We start from the raw sequence: 26543 nt of genomic DNA on the forward strand, positions 1-26543 counted from the left end.
GCCCTTCCACTGAATAATGTTCAGATTTTTGCCTTGACATTCTTCTTAGCCTCTTCCTGAGTATGTTTTATCACTCCTCCCCACCCTCATTTTTTTTTTTAGGCCAGGAGGACTTTGTCAGCTGCACAGATCATGATGTGACAGTAGAGGGCACCTGGACCCTTTTTCCTTGCGTCAAAAACACATCCAAGTAGTCTCCTTGGCAATAGCATAGAGTTGATTTGCCTGTTGTCTTTGGCAGGAAGGGTTTCCCCCCTCCCCCCCCTCCAACTTTTCAGACTATCAGACATCCGTGGGATTTTCTGGCAGTCTCCCATCTGCAGATTAAGTGGGCCTACTCCAGCTTGGGTTTTTTGGACCAGCCAAGGTTTAACCAGGAGCTGCCATCTACCATAGGCCTTTCATTGTCATTTTGACAATTAAAAGTAAAATCAGATTAAAGCAAGCATAGCTACCTCTTTCACTATCTTGGGAGGAATGCTAACATTTTGCCCAGAATTTGGAGTCCCCCTGCTTTTACTCCACCAGTTTTATCTGAGATGCTAATGCCGTCAAGATGGCTCAAATTAGCTTCATGGCTTCAATTAATATTTGAACCTTTATCTCCCCAGTTTGGCCTAACTGCAATATCCCATGGATCCACTGGTGCATGTAATATGTCTGAAAAGGGGTGTCCTCTCATTCACTTATGGCAAAGGGGGAGCTGGGAACCGTTCCCTCCAGACGTTGCTGAAGGCTCCGCATTTCTCATCATTGGTCAAGTTAGTGACATCTCGGATCCTGGCTCCAGCATCCGTTACAGAAACAGACCGTTCTAATGCCTTTTGCAAAAGGTTCTGCATCCAGGCTAGGAAGAGCCTGGGATTAGCTCAGCATCTTCCAGTCTGGTGCTTTCTCTGTGTATCAGAATGCTTAAGTAACTGAAAAAAATCAGCAGCAGGTCTTCCACAACAGCTCACTCAGACATGAAAAGTGATGACCAAAACATCTCAGCTCAGAAGAAAATGGGCCCCATTGACAGGGAATCTCAGGATGTCAATATTTGGCTTTTTCATGCCTTCTAGGACCTATGGAATGGGACGCGGTGGCGCTGCGGGTTAAACCGCTGAGCTGTCGATCGGAAGGTCGGCGGTTCGAAACCGCGCAGCGGGGTGAGCTCCCGTTGCTCGTCCCAGCTTCTGCGCACCAAGCAGTTCGAAAACATGCAAATGTGAGTAGATTAATTGGTACCGCTTCGGCGGGAAGGTAACGGCGTTCCGTGTCATCATGCTGGCCACATGACCCGGAAGTGTCCGATGGACGCCGGCTCCAAGGCTTTGAAACGGAGATGAGCACCGCCCCCTAGAGTCGGACACGACTGGACTTTACGTCAAGGGAAACCTTTACCTTTACCTTAGGACCTATGGAGAGTTTTTGGAATCAGCTGGGATGCACCTGGGGTAAATAATGATACACAGAGGGATTGCCATCTTTTAAAATTGAAAATCTGTGAACATTTAGAAACCATTTCACTGTTTTAATCATTATTGATTTCAGGATATGCACCCCAGCAGGCCCTTTTATCAACGGCTAGATCCTAGTTCAGAGGTATGCCCCCATGATTTCAGCAGCTTGCTGTTCAGCTTCCAGAGCTCCTAAAAAGTTTGTTTTATTTTGGGCCTGTTTAAGATTTGGAAGGGAAGTCACCAAGGCATGGATGTGGGAGAGCTGTCTGTTGAACTGGGAAATCAAAGAAGCCTGCTAGAAGATCCACTTCTGTAACGCTGCCAGGTTTTGTCCATGAAGTCTAAGTCAGTAGCATGAGGTAGCTCACCATTCCAGAAGACTGGGGAAAATAATTGTGAGAAGCCCCCTCCTAAATTGAAACTGAATGTAACATTCAGCCCTTAACAGCTCAGTGACAACCCAGAAAGGAAAATTCATGTTGAGTTATAAAATTAAGACAGGGGAAGCAAATCAAAGCCACAACCTCTAGCAGTGTTTCTCAACCTTGGCCACTTGAAGATGGGTGGACTTCAACTCCCAGAATTCCCCTATGGGCCTTCTTAGAAAAGGAAAGACCTGAGTTGGTGCTGCTCAGAGCTTTTCCTGAAGCTGTGTCAACCTGGCATGAAAAAAAAGAGAAAAGGCAATACAGGCAGTTTTCGACTTACGACCATTCATTTAGTGACCGTACGAAATTACTGCGGCACTGGAAAAAGTGACTTAGGACTGGTCCTTTACTTACAACCATCGCAGCGTCCCTGCAGTCACATGATCAAAATTCAGGTGCTTGAGAAACAGCATGTATTGATGATGGTTGCAGCATCCCAGGGTCACGTGATGTGGGCTATCTTGGTGATATTTTTAAGTGTCTCCCCTCCAAGTTCTAATTAGAGCTGACTCTTAATGTGTCACGTAGATGAACAGTCTGACTCAGTATATAAGTAGTTTAACAATAGCAGGAGTCAGTTTCCTATTGAAGGGAATGTTCTGGCCTTACAGGAAGATCTGGTAGAGCCACAGCCAAGAAATATGGAACAGCTGATGAAGCAGTCCCAGAAGAAACTCCTGCAACTGCAGAGACAGATGTCTCTCCTATCTGCTGGAACATCTGCATCCATTTTATGGACAAGCAAGGTACACTGGGCAGTAGGCTTTGAAAACTACCTTCTGTTGCCTCCTACGTTGAAGAACGCAGGCGGGCGAGCACCTTGGCCGCAATAAAGCCATTTGCTGGAAATAAGGACTTAGGCTCTGACATTTATATATACTGTATATACCTCTTAAAAATAGCCTTGGCACGAATTCGAGAAAAGAGCTAAAATATTATTTTTTCTTTTAAAGCTGCTCATCTCCCATTCATCTCGCCTTTCCCAACCCCAGCATATCAGATCCCGCTTTGGCTGATACGGCAGTGTTCCCGCTATTATTATTATTTTTTCTTTCCCGAAGGGCTGAAAGGTTTGATTCAGGAGTTCGTTTTTATTTAGCTCAATAAAGAGGTCTCTCCTCCCATCCTCCTCCTTCCAGTTGCTAGGCAGCTGCCTGATCACCCAGCCAGAAGTTGCAAATTGGGAATGCAAGTTGACTGCAGTCATCTTTTCTCGGAAGGGGTGGGGGGGGGCAGAGGAGGACCCCTCGGTTGGGACATTCAACTAACCCCTGGGTAATACCCTTCAGGGGTGGACATGCAGAGGCATCCCCGGAGCTGGCAAGGTTTTAAAATGAACATTTATGCCTGTGGAAATCTGCACCCTTAGGGACAGAGAGGAACCCTTGCAGCCTTTCATTACAGCTAGGATTCCTGATAGCTTTGGCCCCGACCTGCTGAACCTGTCCTGGCAGGGAGGAGAGCTGAACTCTCATACAACTAGCCCTTCCCTAGCCTCCTGGCCCACCTTCCCCCCACCTTTCTTTCTTTTTTTAATTTCCCCGCAGTAGAGCCCTGCAGCAGGCCTGCTGCTCCATCCTTCCACCGGTCTCCCCCGGCGCTGGGCCTTGGGGCCGAGGCTTGGTGGGAGTGGAATTAGCCAAGGAAAGGAAAGCCATCTTGATGTGTGTCCCTGGGTGTGTGCGTGTGCGTGTGGGCTCTGTGCACGGCACACGCGCGCCAAAGTGCTGCTGTTCCATAGGCTGTGGCAGCTGCTGCATGGCCAATGATGCGCGCTCCCTGCCTCCCCGCACACGGCCCCAAGAGCCTTTGGACAGCTCACAGGCACGCGGGGGCTGCCGGCTCTCCTTCCTCGCCCTCGTCCTCCTCCTCCTCTCGTCCCAGGACCGGCAGCCAGGCTCAGCCCAGACGGAGGTCTTATTTTATTTGCTGATTGGTTATTTTCTGCTTTTCTCGGCTCCTGGCGGCAGCCCCCTCTTTCTGGGAACAGCTGCATTCTGAAGGTAAGGCTCTGGGTGGTTTTGTTTTGCTGACAGCCTGTTCCCATCCTGCTCCTTCTTCCTAAAAATAGCTTTATCTGCTTAACTGGCTTAGAGGGTGACCCACCCTTGGCCTGGCTCTGCCTCCCTCGCTCCCTCCCTCTTTTTTAATTTTCTCTCCCCCCCACCAACCCCTCTCTGGGCTGATCAGCCACCCCACTGCGGGAGAGGCAGTCCCAATAGCAGCCAAACTTTTATTATTCTGCTGGAATGTGACGGGGGTGGGGGTGGGCTTTGATGTCCTTCAGAAGCTTCCTAGAAGGAAGGGGGCGCATAATGCTTGGCTGGCTGGAAGGAATGGCCCGTCTCCGAGGCTGGGAGCACAAGATCTGCACAGGATTAAATCCTTTTGCTAGATTATTCTCTTCTCTTTCCTTCTGTCTTCCTGGTCAGTGGCAACATTTTTTGCAATTTTCTCTTTCCCGTCCCTGCTCCCCGCCCCCCGCCCCGCCGCCGCCACTGTCCTCTCTGTGATGTTAATGCATTATTAGGAGGAGAACGTGTGTGCGTATTTTTTTAAAAAGGAGGAAAGAAAAATCCTGTGTCATCTCCCAGGCAAAATCTTGGCTTCTCCTTGAAAGCTCTTGTTTGGCGGTGCTTTGCTGTCCCTGTCTGAACGTCTGCACGGAGGGGAAACTTTGTCATCCTACTGGCCAACGTATTTCTGGTCCCCCCACCCCCACTCCCCAGTTCCACTTCCTTCCTCGTTGGGTTTCACAGTATTAATCGCTTTTCCAGTCAGCCCCTGAGCATTGAAGAACTTGCTGTCATGATGCCTCTCTCTGAAAGGCGAGATAATTTGATGGAAATTAGCCCTGGGGTTTCCACCAATCTCTCTGCATTTGCAAAGGTGCAAATCACCTCTGCTCCGATTGGGAGCGGGGGCAACCCTTGTTTGAGGAAGGTTGCCATCTGAAACTCTTCTGCATTCCAAAGTTATCCATCGCTGGGGTTTTGCAAGCTTGTTCGGGAATGGGGTGCTTCTACTAGTATGGAAATTTCCTTTGGGGAGCTTCTGAATGTGTGTGTGTTTGTGTATGTGTACATACATACATACATACATATATATATATATATATATATATATATATATATATATATATATATATATAAAATTCCCTTCTCACCCCTATGGGTGGTGTGTGTCATCGGCAACCTTGGGTCCTCCTCCAGAGGCCTGGGAGTTTGAGGGTTCTGCGCAGGATCTCAGCTGTTCCTAGCATTGTGTTCTTCTGGATAGAGAGGTCTGATGTTGCTCCTGGGATCTGCTGGAGCCCCTCTCCCAGCTTAGGAGTCTCAGCCCCAAGTGCCCTTACCACTGCTGGGACCACTTTGGCCTTCACATTCCGCATCTTCTCTAGTTCCTCCTTCAGGTCCTGGTCCTTCTCCAGCTTCTCATCCCCCTTCCTCCTGATGTTGCTGTCACCTGGCACCACTACATCCATCACCACCACTGTCTTCTGGTCCTTGTCCACTACCACGATGTCTGGTTGATTGGCCAGCACCTGCCTGTCCATCTGGATATTTTATTGTGTTATGTATTAATCTCCTTTCCTTATTCTTCCATCTAGACCAATGTTTCTCAGCCTTGGCAACTTTAAGATGGGAGGGGTGCCTGGGGAATTCTGGGAGTTGAAGTCCACATATCTTAAAGTTGCCAAGGTTGAGAAATGCTGATCTAGACTGAAAAGTGCTGACAAGGACACAGTTCCACCTAGTGCAATATCATCATCATCATCACTGTTGTTATTAGTGTTGTTGTTGACTTTGGAGACACAGGGCCAATTTCACTGTCAGCCATGGAACCTCATTAAACCACCTGGGGCAAGTTACCTTTTCTTATCCCAAACCATCTCACAGATCGTTATTCTGACTTTAGGGAAGGAGTGCCAGGCTCACTGGCTTGAACTTCTGGAGAAAGACAGGGAAGGTGGGTTGGGGGGGGGGGGGGAGAAGAATGATACTAATAATATAGGGTGTGCTTATTCAAGAAGGAAGTTCCAGAAAGTACACAATGTAGAATTTCAGCTGTTGAGATCCACATGAATAGAAAGAAGGCAGGAAGGCAGGAGGGAGGGAGGGGGAGGAAGGAAGGAAGGAAGGAAGGAAGGAAGGAAGGAAGGAAAGAAGGAAGGAAGGAGAAAAGTGAAGGTCTCTGCTCCTAGAAGCCTGCATTTGGGCAGTAAGGGAAACCAGCAGGGATGCGGTGGTGCTGCTGGTTAAACTGCTGAGCTGCTGAGCTTGCCAATCAGAAGGTCAGCAATTCGAAGCTGCGTGACGGGGTGAGCTCCCGTTGCTGGTCCCATCTCCTGCCAACCTAGCAGTTCGAAAACATGCAAATGTGAGTCGATTAATAGGTACCACTTCAGCGGGCAGGTAACCACAGAGGAAGTGTCTACGGACAAACGCCGGCTCTTTGGCTTTGAAACAGAGATGAGCACCGCCCCCTAGAGTCGGACACGACTGGACTTAACGTCAAGGGAAACCTTTACCTTTACCTTTACCTTAGGGAATGCCAACAGCCAGGAAAAGCAAGGACGAGGACATGAGAGAGTGCAAACCAGTGACATAGAGGTGTCTGAATGCTTTATGTTGTGATAGTGAAGATGCGCAGTTTGGCACCTTTGGGGAACTGTATTAATTGGTTGGGGACTCTTTTTAAAAACCTGTCTTCCAGACAGCTACAACTGATGATGCCTATTTGTGCTTCTTCTCTGTGCCTTGATGCCAAGTCTTCTTGCTGGGACTTTAGGAAGCCTGCAAGGCAGCAAAATGAATATAAGTGTTTCTTTATGAATCCCACGATCCCAAACCCTTGACTTTCCCAAGCCACCCTCTGGACCTTTCAAACATCTGTGGCCCGTGGGATGGCTCTCTACCGCTGGCAGTTTGAGTGTTGAAACCTTTATGTTGATCTTTTTAAGCGAGTCACTAGTTCTGTGTGTGTTGCAAGGACTGATGAGGTAGAAGCCTGCCTGATGTCTTTAATTTTTGCATGTTGGCACTGAGCAGCATGCAAATATCTGGGAGTCAGAGCCAAGCCCTTGACATACATGTGATGTACAAATGCATGTTGAAATGATCGTCTTTCCGAGATTTTATTTAATACCTTGCAAGAGCTGGATTCCTTGTGCTGAGGGCCTGGTTGCTTTGTGCAAAGGCCTTCCAAGTGTAGTCATTATCCAAGGCTGCCCTTTGAGTGACATGCTGAGAGTTGTCCTCCAAATGTGGGTGGCACAAGGGCTAAGGGATGATGAAGCCAGGAGAGAAGTGAAATCAGTTCAGCTGAAATACGTTGTTAATAAAATCTGCACAGTTATTCTCCATGCACTTAGCTGGTTTTGTCTTCGGTCATCTTAACATGACACTTCAATGGTAACATTTGGGGGAAAGAGAGAAAGTTGAAAGAAATGATGTTCTTACAAGATAAAAGTAATTATTGGGCTAAGATTGGGAGGGCCTCAGAAGACGAGCTTGTGGACCCTGCTCATAATTTGAAGTCTTCTTTCACTGATAGATAGATAGATAGATAGATAGATAGATAGATAGATAGATAGATAGGATGGAGGGAAGGGAAGGGAAGGGAAGGGAAGGGAAGGGAAGGGAAGGGAGGATGGGATGGATAGAATATGTTCATGCATGATACATGCCAAAACAACTAGACATTTTGAGGGAAAAATGTGCCAATCTTGAAATATCCCAACCTCAGAACAGCTGTCCTGTTCTGGTCTTCCTGGACGTGTTCTGATACTGTTTCAACCTTCCTCTTGCTGTCTTGACCATGAAAAATACCCTCTGTTTGGCCGATAGAACAAACATTTGAATATCATAATGCTTCCAGTAAGGGGAGAACTGTTCTGAGAAAGGTAGAATGGGATAGTTTGGGGTTGGCATGTGCTGGTGTTGAAATATTCATGTGGCTTTGACTTGATTAGGCATTCTGCTAGTCTGCAGTCCTTAGATATCCAATCCAATGTGACCATAAGTCGTAACAACATGGCACAGTGCAGAAGGGAACAGACATTTTAATCGTAATTGAAAAAAGAAACACCCAAGAGAATTCAGATGGAACCAATGCTACAGTTAAGAGCTTGACATTTCTTTTGAAGTTTGAAAGCAAACGTGGTAAAGATAGTGAGCTGGATGCTAACAGCTGGAATCACATCCTCAAGAAAATAGTTCAGTCGTTCAGCATTCAACCCCTTAAGTTTATTATCAATGTTTTCTCCCTCATTTCATCATAGGTGGGGCAGTGAAGTCCTCCGCTTGGCAGGCACCATAGGGGTAGAGGCACTGTTCCATTGGACATTAGCAAAATCTTCCCGCAAGGTTGAGCTAAGTTCCACAAAGTAATGAACAGTACTGTGTTGAAAGCTGTTGCTTGGTCAGCAGTGCAGAAAAAAATCATGAATGAATTGAAAAGCTCAGATGGGTAAGCTTATTGTAGAAGATCTGTGAACCCACCACAAAATAATAATAATTTGTGACATTGCTGGGTCTCAAATGCGATCCCTATTTATAGAGAAATCCAGGTCTGGATTGCTGTACATGTTTTGCCTAACTGAGTGGTCAAAGGGGCTCCATGCTTTTCTCCTTTGGGCAGGCGGTCTAGAGGTCTAATTTAAATCTGTCTCTTGTTTTAGTAACAGACAGATCTTGTATTAGGCTGTTTCCTTTTGACCGTGTGATTACTAGCTCTCACACATCTGCTTAATCGTGTCATTTGCATCTGGACACAGAAGCTCATCTTCCCCACTGTTGCCTTGCTATTTAAGGCCAATAGTAGAGGAAGAGAGATGCCATTTGGACTCTCCTTCAGGCCACCAGTTTACAAAGCTGACCTTGGAAATCACCAGTAAACAATTTTTGCTTGCGTGATGCCCCATTTGGAATATTGACTTACCTGGAAGTGGGACCTCTTTCTTTCAACATGTGGTAGGTGTGAATTAATCTGGGAACTGGTATTTTCCCCCCGTTTTGGAAAAGGAGACTTGTTCCGAATAGCTTTGGACGGCTTGTTGTTGTTGTTGCGGTTGTTAAAATCTATTCATCTTAACGTTTTTGTAACTGCATCAAGTGCCCACAGAAGTGAAGTGCTGAAATCGATAAGAGAGGCTAAAATAAAGGCTAAGTAGCAACGGGGATAAAAGATCCACCTTCGAAAGGCAGCTCCAGACAAATAACCCTGAGCCAGCCAGCCCTCTTAATAAATAAGTATGTGGGCATCTTAATAGAATTGCCCCTACCACAGCCCTAAGAGAGGCATTTAGGACTTATTCAAACATGCATGTACAGTCATTGCTTGCTCGATTGCCCATCAGGGAAGGTGGCTGAGTGAATGTGTGAATGACCTCTGTGGGAAAGCTGAAAATTTAAGTTGGGGGTAAAGAATCTCAGGCCTGAAATCCCCATTTTGGCACAGCAGGGCCCTCTTGATCTGCAGAACCTTGGGCTGTCCTGTTGCCAAGGAAACTATATGCATCCATGAAGTTATCAGGAGTCAAGCTTAACACAAAGACTTTACTTTATGTAGCATAAGCCTACAGTAGGCCTAACAGAGATTAAAAAAAGAAAAGAGAATCCCATTTACTTCCTTCTACCAAATCCAGAAGAAAAAAAGTCCCACCCCTGCTGTTCCCACAAAAAGTATGTGGGGTGGGCCTTTTTCGTAATAGCCCCCACTGAATGGAGACCACTCTCTCCAGATCCAATTTTATGGAACGTTTGAATCAATGTACAGAAGAGTCGTGGGCTTCCCAGGGAGAGGAACTCTTAAAGCTGAGAAAATGTTTGGTCCTCCAAGACCTTCTAATTCAGAACTAAGCATTGGAGCTAGGACTTGACAATGTGATCTCTTTAAAGGAAAAAAAAAATGGGACCAGCTTTTCATAAGAAACTCAAAGCAGAGATGCAGATCAGAAGCTTTGAAAAGAGCATTAGCTTGGAACAAAGTAGAACTGGCATCAAGTATCTAAAATACAGAACTAAGGAATCAAACAGCTAACAATTTGCTGCTGCTCTTTTGTGACTCCTGAAGGAGAAAAAGGGATCTTGGATAGCTTCCAGAAGATGAATTTCTCCCTAGTTGGGAAGGACAACTAACTTTTTAATGCTTTCTGGGGGCAAAACCTTTTGGTTGTTGTTTTTTTTAATGTGAAATGAAATGAAGAGGAATTGGCATTACAGAAAGGTTGCTTATGAGCCAGGTGATCATTTTATTCACCTGCAGTTCATAAAGTGATGGACTGCAGCTTCGCTGGAAGGCCAGGAGAAGCCTGCGGTGAGCTGCCATTCCTTCTGTGGGCCAGGCTGCTCGATTAAATCCTTTTGGCTGGAGATGGTGGCTCAGATCCAGCCACCTTGAGGCCATGATCTGAGTGGAAGGTGGATAGGAAACCAACAGTTTATATATAAAGGCATGAACTGCGCCTGTTTACCTGTAGAGAAGGAATGTTAGCTTTTGCTAAGCTTTGCTTTGCCCTGAACCTGGGCTTAGCTTTTGCTGAAGATAAAGTGAATTTTCCCTCTGCCCAATGATCATCTCCGAGCTCTGCAAACACTCACAAAAAGAGAGAGCAAGCTCAACACTTAGTTGTCAACCAAATTTTCCATTCACTCCTCTTACTCCTTAAGAATTGAGACCTCCAGGAATGTTTCTTTTTGACATCTCATTCCTGAAATTATAAGAATCAAGGGTCAGCAATCTTTGCCTCACTGTAGCCAGCCAAAGATCTCCATGGATAGCTTGGAAATGGGGTGGTGGACTTTGATATACGCAGAATGGCATGGACATCTGCTTCCTAGAAATGCTTTAAATCTGCCCTGGTTTGGTCCAGTCCCTGGAAGAAAGGCACAATCGTATATGAGTGAGTTCAATAAGGTGGACTTTCTTTGAACATAATGGGATTTTTTTGCAGGTGGGGCTGAGTTGCTCTTCCTGAACTTAGCTATTAGCAGACTCCCATCTGTTGGCTGTTTGCATCTGATATTCTTCCCAGTACTTTCCCAGCCTCTCCATGATCTTTCACAGGTTTCACCCTTTCAGGAGTTCAAGCAACCCATTGAATTGCTGCATTGCAATTCCCAGAATGATTTTTTACACTCATTGCTAAGGAGTTTCCCTTGTTGCAAATTGAGTGTAACGTAATTGTGCTTCCTTGTATAGAAAAGGGGCTATTCTACCTAATATGGGCAGCTACAATAATCATTGTAACAATTACTATAGTAATTATGGTTCAAATAAAGGAGCAATGCCTGTTTGTAAATTCTTGACCAAACATGCAATTTTTAAGATTAGTGCATGCTCTGAGCACAATTAGGCAGGTACGCACAACAGGTTTGTCTGCCATGTATCTCAGAAAGTCTCTTAGGGCAGAGTCAAAGCTGCTGTGCAGGCTGAAAGCCCTAGATTCAGCCCCTCCAGGAACAGTTTAGCACAAAAACATCCTAGTTGCCCAGAAGTCCACATATTTTAATTGCATTAGTAGGGTATCAATTGTCAAATCCATTTGATTGATTGATTATGTGCCATCTAGTTGCTGTCGACTCTTAGTGACCACACAGGTAGACTTTCTCCATGATAATCTGTCCCTAACCTGGTCCTTCAGGACTTCCAATGGTGACCCCATCACCACTGTAATTGAGTTCATCCATCTTGCTGCTGGTCACCCTCTTCTTCTCTTTCCTTCCACCTTTCCCAGCATTAGAGCCTTCTCCAGAGAGCTGGGTCTCCACATGACCATGGAAGTGTCTTCGGACAAACGCCGGCTCTTCGGCTTTGAAACGGAGATGAGCACTGCCCCCTAGAGTCGGACACGACTGGACTTAATGTCAAGGGAAACCTTTACCTTTTTTTTAGGATAAATTGAGCCTGGTCATTTGTGCCTCAAGCAAGACCTCTGGGTTGATTTGTTCGATGATCCATCGATTTGTTTTTCTTGGCTGCCCATGGTATTCTCAGGAGTCTTCTCTAACACCAAAGTTCAGAAGTGTCAATAGTCTTCCTATCTTGCTTCTTCAAAGTCCAACTTTTGCTTCCATAGAGTGTCACAGGAAATGACGTGGCTTGCACAGTTCTGATCTTTATAGGTATAGACACTGTGGTATTTGAATCTGTTTGGAGGTCTCCAATTCAGTCTGAAATGACCCTTCAGTGAGGAGACTTGATTGAGTTGCTTTTCAAATTGAATCATCAAACTGTTGCAGAGACCTAGCATGCAACTTTTGCTCTTGAAGGTGAAAAGCAAGAAGAAACCAGAAGAACTATTCCACCACCACCATTACCACCACTGTACTTTTGGCATATTTGATTAGAAGTGCAGCAACTTGCCTCCTTGTTATTGACAAATTAATGCTGCATCCATCTTAAAAACTCTAGGAATCTTCTAATTCCCTAGCAGGCATGTAAGAGCTTAATGCATTTTCTTCCTGCATGTTTGGTTTTTTTCCGGAGTTGCTATGGCATCCGTGAAGATGCTTGCTGAGTTGATTCAAATGAGTATCTTTTTTCTTTCTTGCCTTTTTTGGTCGGCCAAAATCTCTTATCTCCATCCCTTTAAGGTATTCTAAGCTCTTGAATCCATTACGACTAGATCCCCCTTTGTCGACCTTAAAAAAATGAAAGGAGATGGGAAAAATAATTGGATCCGGGAAGAAGAAACTCCCAGTAGAGGCAACCATTAATTGTTTGTCTACAGAAAATTAGAAGAAATTTGGTCATGGCTAAGCATAGGACAACCTTTTATTAGCAGGCAAAGCTGTGATGCTACTGCCCTTTAAGATCCTTATATTTGGCCTTTTTTCTTCTAAATAAGAAAGACCCTTTTTTCCACTGCCCAGAGTCATTGTTGAGATGGGTGCTGGAAAAATGCAATAGATACATAAAAGAATAAGTAAATAAAAATAAATCAGGGACAGGGTTGCCCACTATGATTTTATTTCCTAAGAATTCCTTGGTTCTGCCTTAAGCATAAAGCCCTCTTTGAAATAAAGATAGCGCTACCTAGAATCAAGCATTCACTTTGCAGAATGCTTGATTCCAGGTAGGCGTAAACCATGATGTCTCCAGAAATGGGAAGTTCTGGAGGATTTGCAACAACCTGTTCGTTCTCTGGGCCGTGCCAGTTCAGCCAATCTAGGAGTGGTCCAGAAGTCCCTCCACCACCAAATAATCATCTGAAACAGGAAGTCATTTATGGTGTTGTGGATGAGCTCTAGAACCCTGAAATGGGATTGGCTCTGGAACGTCTGGATTGGCTTTGTCGTATTCAAGAAGGAAATGCTCCTGAAGGTTCCACCTCCAATGTAGAGCGTTTGGAATGTGCTCGGCTGACACACTCCCCCCCCCCTTTTTTTTTTTTTTACAAAAAAGTGACTCCGAAACAAAACTGTAAAATCAGGGTAGGGACAGGCAGGAGCTCTAAGGCAAACAGCTCACCTTTCCCACCTTTGCCAGGACATGCTAAGAACAGTGTGTGTGTGTGTGTGTGCTCGTGCGTGCACCTACAAAACGTAGTGCTGTAAGAAGCCATGAAGACTATAATCCCTCCATTGTAAGAGTTTGATTGTGATCTTGAAATAGGAGGGTGGGGGTATGGGTCATCAAGGTGTGATTTGACTGTGCTATGCAAAATTCAGAAAATGAAACCTATAAGATTTATATCACTGTCGGTTTTCTACTCAAGTAAAGTATTTCTAGGAATGCTTCTTGGATTGATAGCTTTCAAATGACCCTTCCTTCCTTCCTTCCTTCCTTCCTTCCTTCCTTCCTTCCTTCCTTCCTTCCTTCCTTCCTTCCTCTCTCCCTTTCTCCTTCCTGCCTTCCTCCCTTCCTTCCATCCTCTCCCTTCCTTCCTTCCTTCCTTCCTTCCTTCCTTCCTTCCTTCCTTCCTTCCTTCCTTCCTTCCTTCCTTCCTTCCTCTCTCCCTTTCTCCTTCCTGCCTTCCTGCCTTCCTCTCCCTTCCTTCCTTCCTTCCTTCCTTCCTTCCTTCCTTCCTTCCTTCCTTCCAACATGGTGTTCTTTGCATTCTGGAAGACCACACAGAACCTACCAACATGTTTCTTGGTGCCCACTCTACCTTTTTTTTGCATCAGCCTCAAGCTTAGCTTGTATTTCCAGGAATGATTCTGGAACTGCAAAGCTGCCAGAGCTATTCTTAGAAAATAAAATGGAGAGTGCTGGTTGTGGCTGAATTCCAGTACTTTGTTTGCCTTTTTTTGTAAGGATATTTTGTGACTGGCCCACCACTGTCCATTTTACGAGTGTGCCCATCACATGCTCTCTGCATTCCAGAAAGATTAGTGGGTGCTCTTTCTCCCCGTGACATCCAACTGGGAGTCCTGGACTGAAGTAAGAATACTTTCCTTTCCTTTCCTTTCATTTCAGATTAGTCGAATTGACCTTATCAATACCGCAAGATAAAATTAAGATAACATTAAAATATAAACAAAGCATCTCCTCTTGGGGGAGATGGGCAATGATAGAAATGTGAAAAATAAATAATAAAATAATAAAAGGGGATGCAGTAATAAAACAAAATACATATAAATGTGACCATGGTACAAGGAGGCAGTAATCAGGTGAGAGATTTGCCTTTACAAGGTACCCCCATTTGTTCAATATATTGGGATCTTAAAGCCCTGGCCTTCAGTATGAACATAGCAGTTCTGTGTACAATATATATATATTATTACCCTGGAGAAAATAAGACAGTCTAAAATGTGGGTCCCAGTATGCTCTTCTTTCCAATAGTGGAGATAGATATTTATGTCTGATAGATGCACATAGTTGACAATTAAACAGGATGCGAGAAGTATTCTCAATATCAGGCGAACCGCATATACAAGTTCTCTCATAGTATGGAATATTGTGAAAGCATCCAAGTACTTCGAATGGTAGAATATTTCATCTTGGCAGCACCAAAGATATTGGAGATCTTTTCACCTTGCCTATTCTTACCTGTCTCCTTTTCTTTACTTCTGATACAAATGAAAAGGACTCTATTCCTTGTTGTGAAAGCTGTCGGTCTGCCTCTGAATGTTTCATTAGGTCTGAATAGATCCCGGGGTTTGAATTTCAGTCTTTATTCAGAAGGGGGGGGGGAAGATAGAACAACCAGTGGTGCGTCAACAAATAAATAAGTCTTTTCAGTGGCCCAGATCCAGCCTGAAGGGGGAAGATCGCAAAGAGCCAGATCCTATCCACATCATTAGAGTTGCTCATAAAAATTTGGTAGGGTCATTCAAACAGAGACTGTGAAGGACTTTTGCAAGGTGTTGGAGTATCTCTTGAATTAGGCAAAGTATAAATTATGTGTGCAATGGTTCACTTGTAAAGTAAAATTGTTTCTGGTCTGTAACTGGTGTCTCAGGCCACAAATGATTGGTGTCTTTTCTCTCTCTTAGTCTGGCTCTTATCTGAATTATCATTTTTGATAAGTTAGTGTTTGGAGGAAGGGATGGTGAGTTGGAAACATAGGTGCTGTCGGGTGTCAGATCCTGGCTGTGTTGGATGTCAGAATAGGTAGCTAGGGGGAGAAAGTCAGTGGGGTTTCCTGTGTTTTTCCACCCTCTGTTTTTCTATGCTTTTGAATGGCCACCTTCAACAAAATGCTTCCATGATCGCAACATGGAGATGTTCCCTCCAGCTTGTCTCAGAAATATACAATCTTCTCTGATTCTTTCCTAAACACATGCTGCAGTTTGGAGGTACAATAAAGAGGCCACAGTGTGCAAACCTGTAGTAGTTTTCTTTCACTGGGGAGGAGGACTGACAACCCAGGCTTGCAATCCTGGTGGGGCAGGCAAGCGAATATAAATATCAAACGTGCAAAGGTTTGCACTGGAGCGTTCGGAGACAAGAGCCAGAAATGATGTGAAACAGGAATAGCAATTGGAGAGCAGCCTAGAAGGCTAAGTGTGGCTGACAATTCAGACACTGCTAAAGTTAGCTTCTTCCTGAGGTTGACACTTACCCAAATGCCAAGATGATGACCCCATGCCCCGAGACTGTGAAGTCCATGCCAAGACATGCACGGCTGGTCCCTTGCTCAGCTGAAAGAACTCGTCCCAATCCTGATAAACTTCTAGAACTCACACAAACATTTAGCCTGTCGGTCCATTTGATTGTGTGCCTCTTAAAGCACTGAGGTGCCTTCTCCAGCTCAGACAAATCTTAGCATGCATAGCATTTAAAGGATTCAGAATAAGCCACACTGGGAATTCAGGAAACCCTAGGCTTGAGTCTGGATTTTTTGTGCAGATGCTGTGTTGATGAGCAAATGGAAGGCACTGGACGAGACCTCATCAAATAAGAGCCTACAGCCCTTTCATGGGTCTCCACTCCTTTTTCTACTTTTTGCCCCGAGATGGGGTTAGGGAGTTTTAGATGCTTCTGAGCCACAGTGGTGGAGGCCGCTGGGAATTGTCATCCAACAACTTATTTTTCCTCTTCTTGTCATTGTCATCATCATCATTTCCTCAAAAAGAAGATGGCTAACAACAACCAGATTTATTCCCAAACAATGCAAAACACCACTAACGCCTTTCTTTTTCTGTCCCTTTACAGGTTGGAAATGAGTTGCCATGCAGACAACCTGCAGCGACACAGGAAATATTGGAGCAAATCTTTTTTTTAGACGAGAAAATCCAAGCCTTTTGGTCTAATGTCGTCAGCCTAAAGAGAGCAAATCACCATTGCGGCTTTTCAGTAAGTCATCCATTTTTGACTTGTTTGCTTCCAGACCTCCTTGGTGTTCTTGGAGACAAATACAATATTGTGGTTTGAGGACTCTGTGCTATTTACACCTTTCTACCTTTCCTAGGTGGGTTTTTTTATTATTATTACTACTTTTGGTCATGTCAAAATAGGAAGTCTGTTCTCTGCATCTCTCTAAACCGCTGAAATGTGTTGCTTGGTTGATCAATTGGCATGGATTAATGATGGCATTGATGAGAAATCCTACTCAGCATCAACATAGTTGGGGTCCTCATTGTTTCGATACCTCTTCATGGGCTTCAGAGTTTGTAGTTGAGGTTATAGCAGAGGAAAAGAAGAAAACCTCCCTTCCCAATTAGGGGAGCAAAATGGGGGGTTAAGAGAAGTGCTTACATGGAACTTTAGATGAAGATTGCTGGGTGTCTTAGCCTGATTCATTTAGGATTCTGTGCCTCTGCCTTGGAACCACGCGTAACACTCTGATGCAAAATATCTAACAAGCCAGCCACTAAAACGTGGAAACCTTTGTGCTGGTTAGCGCTGAATTCTGAATGTCAGTGCTTGTTGGGAGTTGGGCAGCATTTCTGGATGCATCCTGGGGCTTCTTTGTGACCCCAAATGCTGGATTAGCTTGGTTTATGGCCTGATCCAGCCACCACCTGGAAACTGGGTGGGGGAAAGGATCTTCTCCAGCTGGTTCAGATCAAAGGCCCTTCATCTATTTGGTCTTCAAGCATTTGCATTCCTTTAAAGAGGAATGGCTGGATGGGTTCCCCATGTTAGTCATTAAGGTGATGATGCTGTTGCAGAACATCTGCACTGTCTCTAGAGAGGATTCTTTTCTGCAACATCTGGTCAGAGGACATAGTTGGGTGTGTGTGTGTGTGCCCTGGATTAAGAGTCCTTTGGCTGCTAGTCCTTGCTTCAGCCTTTCCAAATGTGCCGGGCTCGGATGTTTCAGCTTGCACAAGCCAACCCCGCTTTCCTTACCACACCCTTGCCAAATCTGGGGGAGCCGTTTGCTCAGCGTAGCCAAGGCGTCCAGCTCCAGTTCCTTCCATCTACAAAACTCCTGGCTTTTCCCACCCCAGCAGGTTAGCAAGTCTACCGTGTTCCCAGTGCCCCTTTCCCATGGCTGTTTGTTTAGACACCTGTTCAAGCAAGAATAGCTGTGTTTGCATGTGCAAAGGGCCCCCACCAAAACGTCACTGCCAGCAAACCTCTTCTTTGTCCTTGGTCATTAAGCGTGCAGCATGCAAAGACAGGTTGCTGGCTTTTCTAGCACTTACCTGTTAGTTACTAAGCAACTGTAGAATTTACTGCGGGTGACAGCTGTTGGGTAAACGGAGGGAAGTCTAAATATACGGGGAATGGCTGGAGGGTTGCAGCCGATGCTGATCAAAAGATCGGGAACTGCACACACAAAGGTCACTTTGCTGGGAGTGGCTGAAGAATGCTCATGAGTCTCGGAGCCATGTGGCTAAAGATCGTGAAGTTATCTTTCGATGGTCGCTACAGCTCTTCTTCTGTGCCCAGCTCTACAGCTGTCCTGCCTTGCAGGACCCCCAGTGAAATTGCAGAACTTCTTTCCATAAGGGGTGGTGGAAAGTTAGCTCTGGCTGTACTGATGTAGTAGAAGAATAGATGGCTTTGTCTGACGTTAGACGGCTCCTAAAAATACCATCATGGTGGAATGCCTGGGTTCTGCTTTTGTTTTGCGGTGGTTTTTCGCAATTTCTCGGAAAGTCCTTTGGGGCACAAAAGTGATATGTTACTACTTTTTGAGAATAAGTAAATGAAGAAGCCAATCCCTATCTCCACCTGTCTCTTCCCTCTAACGTGGGGCTGGAGTTGATGAAAGCCACATTTTTTCAGTTGGGTGGGGCCAAGGCTGGTTGTAGGTGTGGCCAAAATTAAAAAGTGGGTGGGGACATCCCTTTGGACTCTAATTCTCTGCCTTTCTGGCACCTGCATTTTCATCCACATCAGATTTTTTTTTCCCTTTTAAATCCTAGAGCACAGGGCACATCAGACATTTTCCAGAATATCACAGTGGGCAGAGAAATAGCAGAAAAATGTGCAACCGTCATGTCATATATGGATAAGGTTGGAATTGTGTTCCTTCTTTTCCCCTTCTTAATTTATTTGCTTATTATAGTAGATCTGCTTGAAGTTTGCACGACAGTTCTTCTGTTCTTTCTTGGCCTCAAAATAACAGAAACCTGCATGCACACACCAATTTTTGGCAATCGCACAGCCAAAATTATTTTGAAATAACATACAGTTCGTATTTGTCATAGTGATACCTGGATATTTTACCTTCCTCTCAATCTTAAAACCTGTTTTATTCATCAATTCTATTTGATCTTCTCAATTTTTGTTCACATCTTTGTCTTCTGCTTATTAATCTTGAAAGCAGCTGACGCACCAAATTCTTTTGATTTGCCCATTCATGTTTCAATTGCCTTTAAAGGATCTTCCAAAACCAACACCAGCTCATCTCTGAAAGCCCTTAACTTATAAGTTTCTTTTTTAGTTTTTACTCCCACAACCCTCTCATCTTTTCTCTATTCAGTATTTCAAGAACCAAAATAAAGACGAAAGGAGACAGCGGGCATCCCCGTCTTGTGCCTTTTTGTATCTCACAGGGTTTTGTTAGATTTCCACTAACAAATTATTTATTTATTTATTATTCACATTTCTATCACCACCCATCTTTGTGCTTTCTGTAAAATGTAAATTGATCTCACCCATTTTATAAAGTTCTCCCCAATATTCCTATCTTCCAAAACCTTGAACGAGAAAGCCCACGTAAGATGTCAGATTTCAAAGTCCATGCACATTTGAAGTCTGTTTATTGAAGACCGTTCTTGGCTTCTGTGAAATTGTGAACAGTAACAGATGTGTTGTGTGTTTGTTTTAGCACCTCCAGTAAATATTTGGTCCATTCAGTTGAGTGTTTTTAAGGGAATCTAAAACAGAGACAACCTGTAAACAGTTCTTTTAATGTTTATGCATGCTTCCTTTCACTGGGTTTGCAGAGAACAGAGTTAGAATTTTGCTATACAATGTTTAACCGGGCATGTGTTTGGAGCATGCTGCTTCTGAAGTCAGGAAAATGCATAACCATCAAATTACTCAGCTGTATATGGGGAGGCAGTTTGTTGCACCTGAATTTATATCTGTGTGGTTGAGACAGAGAGTTTGCTATAATGGGCTGTGAGAATAACCTTGAGAGACAGAAGGAAGAGCTGCAGCCTAGAGAATGGTCAGATAAGAGAAGTCTGAGTCCAAAGCAAGAATGGGGATGGAGAAAGCATCTCAGAATTGACCCTCCCTAGTTCTCTGGAAGGTAAAGGCAGGGAGGGGGGAAGTGCTTTCAGACTTTCAAGAGTCTGTTACTGTAACCTTGCAATAAAAGTAATATTAGTATTAGGCTGACCATATTTCCTTGAGACAAAAACCGGCCGTTGGGATGGCAAAATGGGGCAGGGCTGGGCGACGGGCTGGATCGGCAGGCAGGAACTTCTCCGGTTTACTCAGGCTGGGAATCGTCAGATTCCTTTGTTTGTGAGAGGCAAGGCTGGGCTGGAGAGCCTAGTGAATGGTTGTCCCCGACAAGCCATTCCTCCTCTGGCCATGCTTTTACATTCTTTTCTTCCTGCCCTTTCAAGGCAGGAGCCAATTGGCTCGTCCTTTGATCACCGCCTATCAGCTGATCTTGTTTTTTCCTTTTTAGGTTTTCCGCCGGGTTGAGCTCTGTGGCTTTTCTCCCCGCAGTTTCTGCCGAGCTCCCCCTCCTTCCACTCAAAGTCAGACTGCCTTCTGACAGGTTCGCGGGACCTTTCAAATTTTTAAGTAAGGTTTTTAAGAAAACGGGACAAAATGGACATTTATATTAAAACAACGGGACAGTCTGGAAATGTTAAAAAAATGGGACTGTCCTGTTCAAAACAGGACGTATGGTCAGCCTAATTAGTATTGATTTCCTGATCTGGACTACCTTGAAGGGCTGACATTTGCTGTGTCCCTCCACCAATCAACTGCCTCACTGTGTCCCCTAAATGTATGAACGATGGCATTAGCTTATACATTGAGCTGATGCCCCCATTTTCTTTTCAAGCAAACTGGTGTGACCCACCAATGCAGAACCTTTAACAAGCACAGGTCTAACATGCCATGGTAGATCTTCATTAAGAGCCTTGACAAAAGACATTTGTTGAGAGAGGAGAAGGGTGCTGTGAGCAGATGACATTGCAGACCTGAGATGTAATGAAATCAACATTGCAGACCTGAGATTTAATGAAATCAAGACTAATTAAGTTTGTACCAAATTCAACTCGCTTTTAGTTTCTGGAGGGAAGCAGACATTAAGTCAGTATTTCTCAACCTTGGCAACTTCCAGGGAATGTGGACTTCAATTCCCAGAATTCTCATCAATGACCGTGCTGGCTTCAGTTCCCTGGAAATTGATTTTTTGCATGTAACTCAAAATTGATTGCCTAGTTTTCCAACTAGAGCCAATTCTTTATCAGGTTGGATGAGCAGCTGAAGGACCTGGGAAAGGTTTGGTCTTGGGGAAGGCCACATATGCTTCATCTGCATTACATTGCTTGCTTGTTCCCCCTACCCCCAAGTGTTATTAAAAATTCATCTCCCTTGCTCTCTCACGGAGGTGCTCTTTCATTGTGAAAGCTGTCAGCACTGTTAATAATTGAAGTCCATTAAAAAAAAGTGTGTTAAAAGCCATGTAATTTTGATAGGTTGGTTTTGATGGAATAACGAACGCTTTGTTGGCTGTCTTTGAGTGCCTCTGGAGATGAGGAAGCAAACTTTTCCAAGTTTGGAGAAAGTTTGCAGCCCTGTGGGTCTCATCCCCACCCAATTTATTATCGGTCCTCTTTTGGTGGCGGTGGTGGTTCTTTTGAAGTCACCCTGTCTTCCTTGTGTGGGAAATCAGCCACTGTTTTGCTGTTTCAGTTGCCATGTACCGATTTTGAAGATACTCAGACTTTCCTTCTGAAATACGATGCTTAAAGTGTTCCTCAGTCTTGTTAACGGTGTTGAAAAATATGGAGTCCATTGCAAAGGTGATGTGGTAGATCTCAGTAACGCTGCTGGTTCTCAGGAAGGAGGGAGAACATTCCAGGGAGGGAGCAAGATAAGAGAAAGCACATTCCGGAGATGGAACATGGGAAGGTTGAGACTAGCCCCACCCGAGAGCCTTCCCAGGTTATTCCCCCTTGGGTTAGGTAGAGCAGCTTCAGTCCGGCAAGATTCTGTCCAATAAAGAACTGAAGTTTGGTTGGACTGATTCTTCGTCGTTCTTGGGCTGGGCCTGATGGTTTACCTTGATGTAATACACATGTTTATGCATGTGTGTATATATGACTAATATTCCTAGGGGGGGATTTCTATATCTGCAACCCCTCAAGTACAAAAAATCCCACATATCAACAGATCGATTTCTTCCAATCTGCTGGGATTTCATACAATCAGACCCTTTTCACCTGCATGATGCTGTTTTATATGGAATCTGCTTGGGTGGGTGCATGGGTATATTCCCTACCCACTTGGATCAGAGCGGCTTACCCATTGGGCCAATTTTGTTGTGCACTCTGCTCTGGCATCCCCAGCTGTGACAGTGTCTCATTTAACTTAAAAAAAAAAAAAATTGCTGCCAAGGAGGTGAGCCAAATCCTCAACAGGCCAAGACTCTTTCTTGGTGGGTTGCCTCGACAGCTGAAGCTTTTCTCCAAAAGCTTTTGGACATGGTGACATCTGCCTTGTCTTCACTTTTCCCTCAGTTCTGCCTTAGACCTCTATGCTTTCTCCTTTCTTGGTTCAACTGCTCTTCCTTTGGCATGGCCTCTCGGTGGTATCTGAGCAGCTCAACCAATCACAGAGTGAGTTCTTTCCATAACGTTTGGGGGGCCTTTGGACAACTTCGGGTTGTGCACCAGTTACACCCCTTCCTGGAGCGAGAGGCCCTTCAAACAGTTACTCACATCCTGGTCATCTCCCATATAGACTACTGTAATGCACTCTACATGGGCTATCCTTGAAGAGTATCTGGAAGCTACAGCTGGTCCAAAATGCGGCTGCGCAGATGATTTTAGGTGCTTCAAGATCAGCACATATAACTCCGCTGCTCCGCGAGCTGCACTGGGTGCCAGTTTGCTTCCGGGTCCAATTCAAGGTGTTGGTTATCACCTTTAAAGCCCTACATGGCACGGGTCCAGGTTACCTAAGGGACCGTCTCATCCCCGTTACATCTACCCGGCCCACCCGGTCAGGCAGAGAGGGAATGCTATGGACCCCGTTGGTAAGAGAATTCTTTGGCAGGGTCCAGGAGGCGGGCCTTCTCTGCAGCAGCTCCCGCCCTTTGGAACACCCTTCCCCCGGAAGTGAGGTTAGCCCCCTCCCTCCTGGACTTCAGGAAATGGCTGAAGACCTGGTTTTGCCACCATGCCTGGAGTGGGGAGAGGAAAAGCCACGCTTGGGGCTGGTTGGCTCCCTAGTCCTGCCGAGGCCGGTCTTACTCCCCTTTGGGTGGAATTAGATCTGCCATCACTTGGATTTTATTATATTTTATATGTATATTTATTGATATTATTCTGATTTTATTGTATTTTATACTGTTTTATTGTGAACCGGCCAGGGTCCCCCAAGTGGAGGAGATGGGCGGTAATAAAAATATGACAAATAAATAAATAAAAGTAAGGGCAGCTCTGCCGCCAGCAAAGAGCATTGACTGCCGCTGCTCCTTGCAAGTCAGTCTAATCCAGGTCCCCAAACTCTTCAGCTCATCGACCCCTTCGTGAAGTTTCAGATTGTTCATCAGCCCGCAGACATTTATTATATGAAAATAATTTCATAAATACTACTTCAACTAGTAGTACTACAAACAACAACAATAACAGCAACAATAACAGATAGTCCCATTGACCCTTGGGGATCAGTACTGACCACTTTGGTCTAATTGATCAAATCAGTTCCATGTCCCTTCGTTTTCCAAAATCTGTGCTCCCAATAAGTGTTCACCCCCCCTTTTTTGCAGAGGGAGCATATGAGATTTTTCTCCCCCTTTTCCTACCATCACCACTGGCAAAGAATGAGTCTTACCCGACCTATTTATTGATCTCTAGTTCTGAGAATAATTAAATTTTTAAAAGGCAAGCTCAAAATGGGTACTTCCCCTTTGGATTGGGACATGTGAGTTCAAAATACAGACAGGGGCAGGAGCGGTGGAATTAAATTGCATTTTGGGGAGTTTCTGCTGTGTTGTTTGCCTAAGGAGGATAATTGGGTTTGGCTGTGATTACAGCAGGTAACCAGATTGCAGGGTTAATGCTGCCTGCATGGCAGGAAATGAGAACATTGATTTTTTAATCATTAGCCTATGAGCTGCTGCGGGGATAGTCAAATTTTGAATCCTCTATCTCTCAATTTTTTTCCCTGGCTAGGAGCTTCTCTTCTGGGAAGAGGAGACCAATAATAATTTTGCAAGAGACTCATTTGTGTGTGTGTGTGTGTGGGAAATACACACACACACACACACACGCATACATACACACAGACACACACACACTATCTGATAGGGCGTAGGACTCTTTTTCTAGATTCCAAATATCTCAGAATTGAGAAGGAAATGAAAGATAGGAGATGCAGACAGTGGTAGAGTGGTGGAGATGATACCAGCATTCTTGCATTGATGAGCTGGTTTACTCACAGGGTGTGAGAAGTAACCTTGTTTTTTGCTTTAATATTTAAATATATTGGATTAAAAGTATTTAATCCAATACCGATGTTTCCCATTTATTCCCAAGGGCCTGACGGAACTGTCAGATGACTGAGTCCATGAAAGACATGGGTCAGCAGTCCAGTTTCTAGTCTGGTGCCTCAAAGCCCTACACCAATCTGACTCCTTTTTTGGTGCCTTCAAGTCAGCCTTGACTCCTTGCAGCCCCATGGACAAGGCCCTGCAGTTTTCTAGGTCATATTTTCACAAGTGGTTTGCCTGTGCCTCCTCCTTCCTAGGGCTGAGGGACTGGCCCAAAGTCACCCAGCTGGCTTCTGTGCCTAAGGCAGGACTGGAACCCACAGTCTCCTGCTTTCTACCCTGATGTCTTTAACCACTACACCAAATGGGGTCTCAGTTATTAGTTTATTAGTTATTGAAGTAAGGGAGCTTGGGGTGGGGGGAGGCTAGCTCCTTGATTCTTGGGCTTCTTCTTATCTGCTGGCAGTTATCGTTCAGTATAAGTCAACTCCATTTTTGAATATCACCCTGCTGAACTTTCGACAGATGTCACAAGCCAATGATCTGGCCTTGGGATTGCTTTTGGAAGCTACTTTTTAGCTCAGCCCTCCTACAACGGCAGGAAGAAATATTACGAGGAGGAAGAGAGAAGCATATTGTCTATTTTCCCTCTTGCCTGTTTTTCATATCTATCGCAGATTGCATTTATACACTGACAAGGGCAAAAGGGACAGACAGAAGGTAATTTCCCATTACCCTAGCAGCCTTTTTTAAAAAGAAATGTTCTTATGGTTGAAGAAATCTTGTCCTTTCTCCAATAACTGAAGGCAGCTGGATTGTCAAGTCAACTGATGGCCCTCCGCAGAAATGGGAGATGTTGAATGAGAGCTTGACACCTTTTTCATCTGTTCAATTTATTATGGGATTTTCGTGGCTGTTAGACATCGTACATTCAAAATGTTTTATCGGGCTGAGTGACACTCCCCCTCTCCACACCGCAATGGTTTACGGTTTCTGACAGAAATTAATGGCATCTCATTTTTCGGGAGTTCTTGTCTCATTTTAGAGTGCTACCAGGATCTACCAGGCTGGGATGTGAAATGGTCTGGAGAAAATCCAGACCAAATTATCTCTTTAGAAAGGGGATTTTGCTCTGCAGAGCCAGTTCTATTTTGGCTGAAGGGGCTTGTGGGATGGGTTCAAGGACAGCCTCAAAAGCTGAACCCTTGAGGGAAATTGATAAAATAATTGAGCTGGTCCTTGAGAGATGCCAAGATTTAAGAGTCAGCATCCATGCAGGGCCAAGAGGAGGGCAGGGAAAAACAAACAAAACACAGAACAAGTGAGCATTCGGCAAAGCCAGGAATCTGGCAGCTTCTATCAGAGATTCTTCACCAACCAGGAAACCTGAATTTTGGCTGAATTTTGGCCAAATTCCTAGATCTACCACAATAAGAATTTACAAGAGTGTAATTTCATCTTCCTTGATTGGCTGTTCTCTAGTCCTTTTATTCAGGATCTTATAGGCAACGGCTCTGCAAGATTTATGATCCTGCAGTCTAACAGGAAAGAAGCATCTTTGCCTCTTCATCTGCCTTGCAACCATCAAGAAAGCTAAAATTTAAAACTTGGCTAAGAGTTGACAATGACTTGATGGCACGTAATCAATCAATGTTTGATGCAATTTGCTTTAAAAAATAATAACCCAACATACAAAACTTCATTTTGATTTAATGTCCCATCCAGTTCACCAACTGCATACACACCTCCCTTGCAGACATCTACCAGTAGATACAACCAACTGGGGGACTGAGTATATAAAAATGCTCACTTCCTTAAACATGTGCAGTAGACAGGGAGGGAGGCCAACTTTTCAGGAACTCTGTTGTGGACCCAGGATGTCCACTTTGATCATTCTCTCAGTCAGTGCATGAAGGTCAGCCATTGTCAGGCCCAGCCCAAGAACTTCAGAAAATCAGTTCAGCCAAACTTCAGTTCTTTATTTGCTCACACCGGATAGACAGAATCTTGCCAGACTGAAGCTATTCTACCTTACCCAAGGGGGAATAACCTGGGAAGGCTCTAGGGCGAAGCTATTTTGAACCTCTTAGTTTTCCCACATTCGCTTTCTGGACTGTGTCTCCTCTTATCTTG

General features: G+C 44.7%; 1 long non-coding RNA gene across 1 annotated transcript in view; it reads left to right on the plus strand.

Moving 5' to 3' along the window:
* Positions 1-3762: 3762 nt before the first annotated feature.
* The window catches only part of LOC134505572 (uncharacterized), a 35691-nt gene continuing 12910 nt past the window's right edge, over positions 3763-26543 (plus strand). The window contains exons 1-2 of the long non-coding RNA XR_010068737.1: positions 3763-3876; positions 16478-16618. This is a non-coding gene — a long non-coding RNA (uncharacterized LOC134505572). The remainder of the gene's footprint in view (positions 3877-16477; positions 16619-26543) is intronic.

Source organism: Candoia aspera, chromosome 15 (genome assembly GCF_035149785.1).
Source record: "Candoia aspera isolate rCanAsp1 chromosome 15, rCanAsp1.hap2, whole genome shotgun sequence".
NCBI classification, from domain to species: Eukaryota; Metazoa; Chordata; class Lepidosauria; order Squamata; family Boidae; genus Candoia; species Candoia aspera.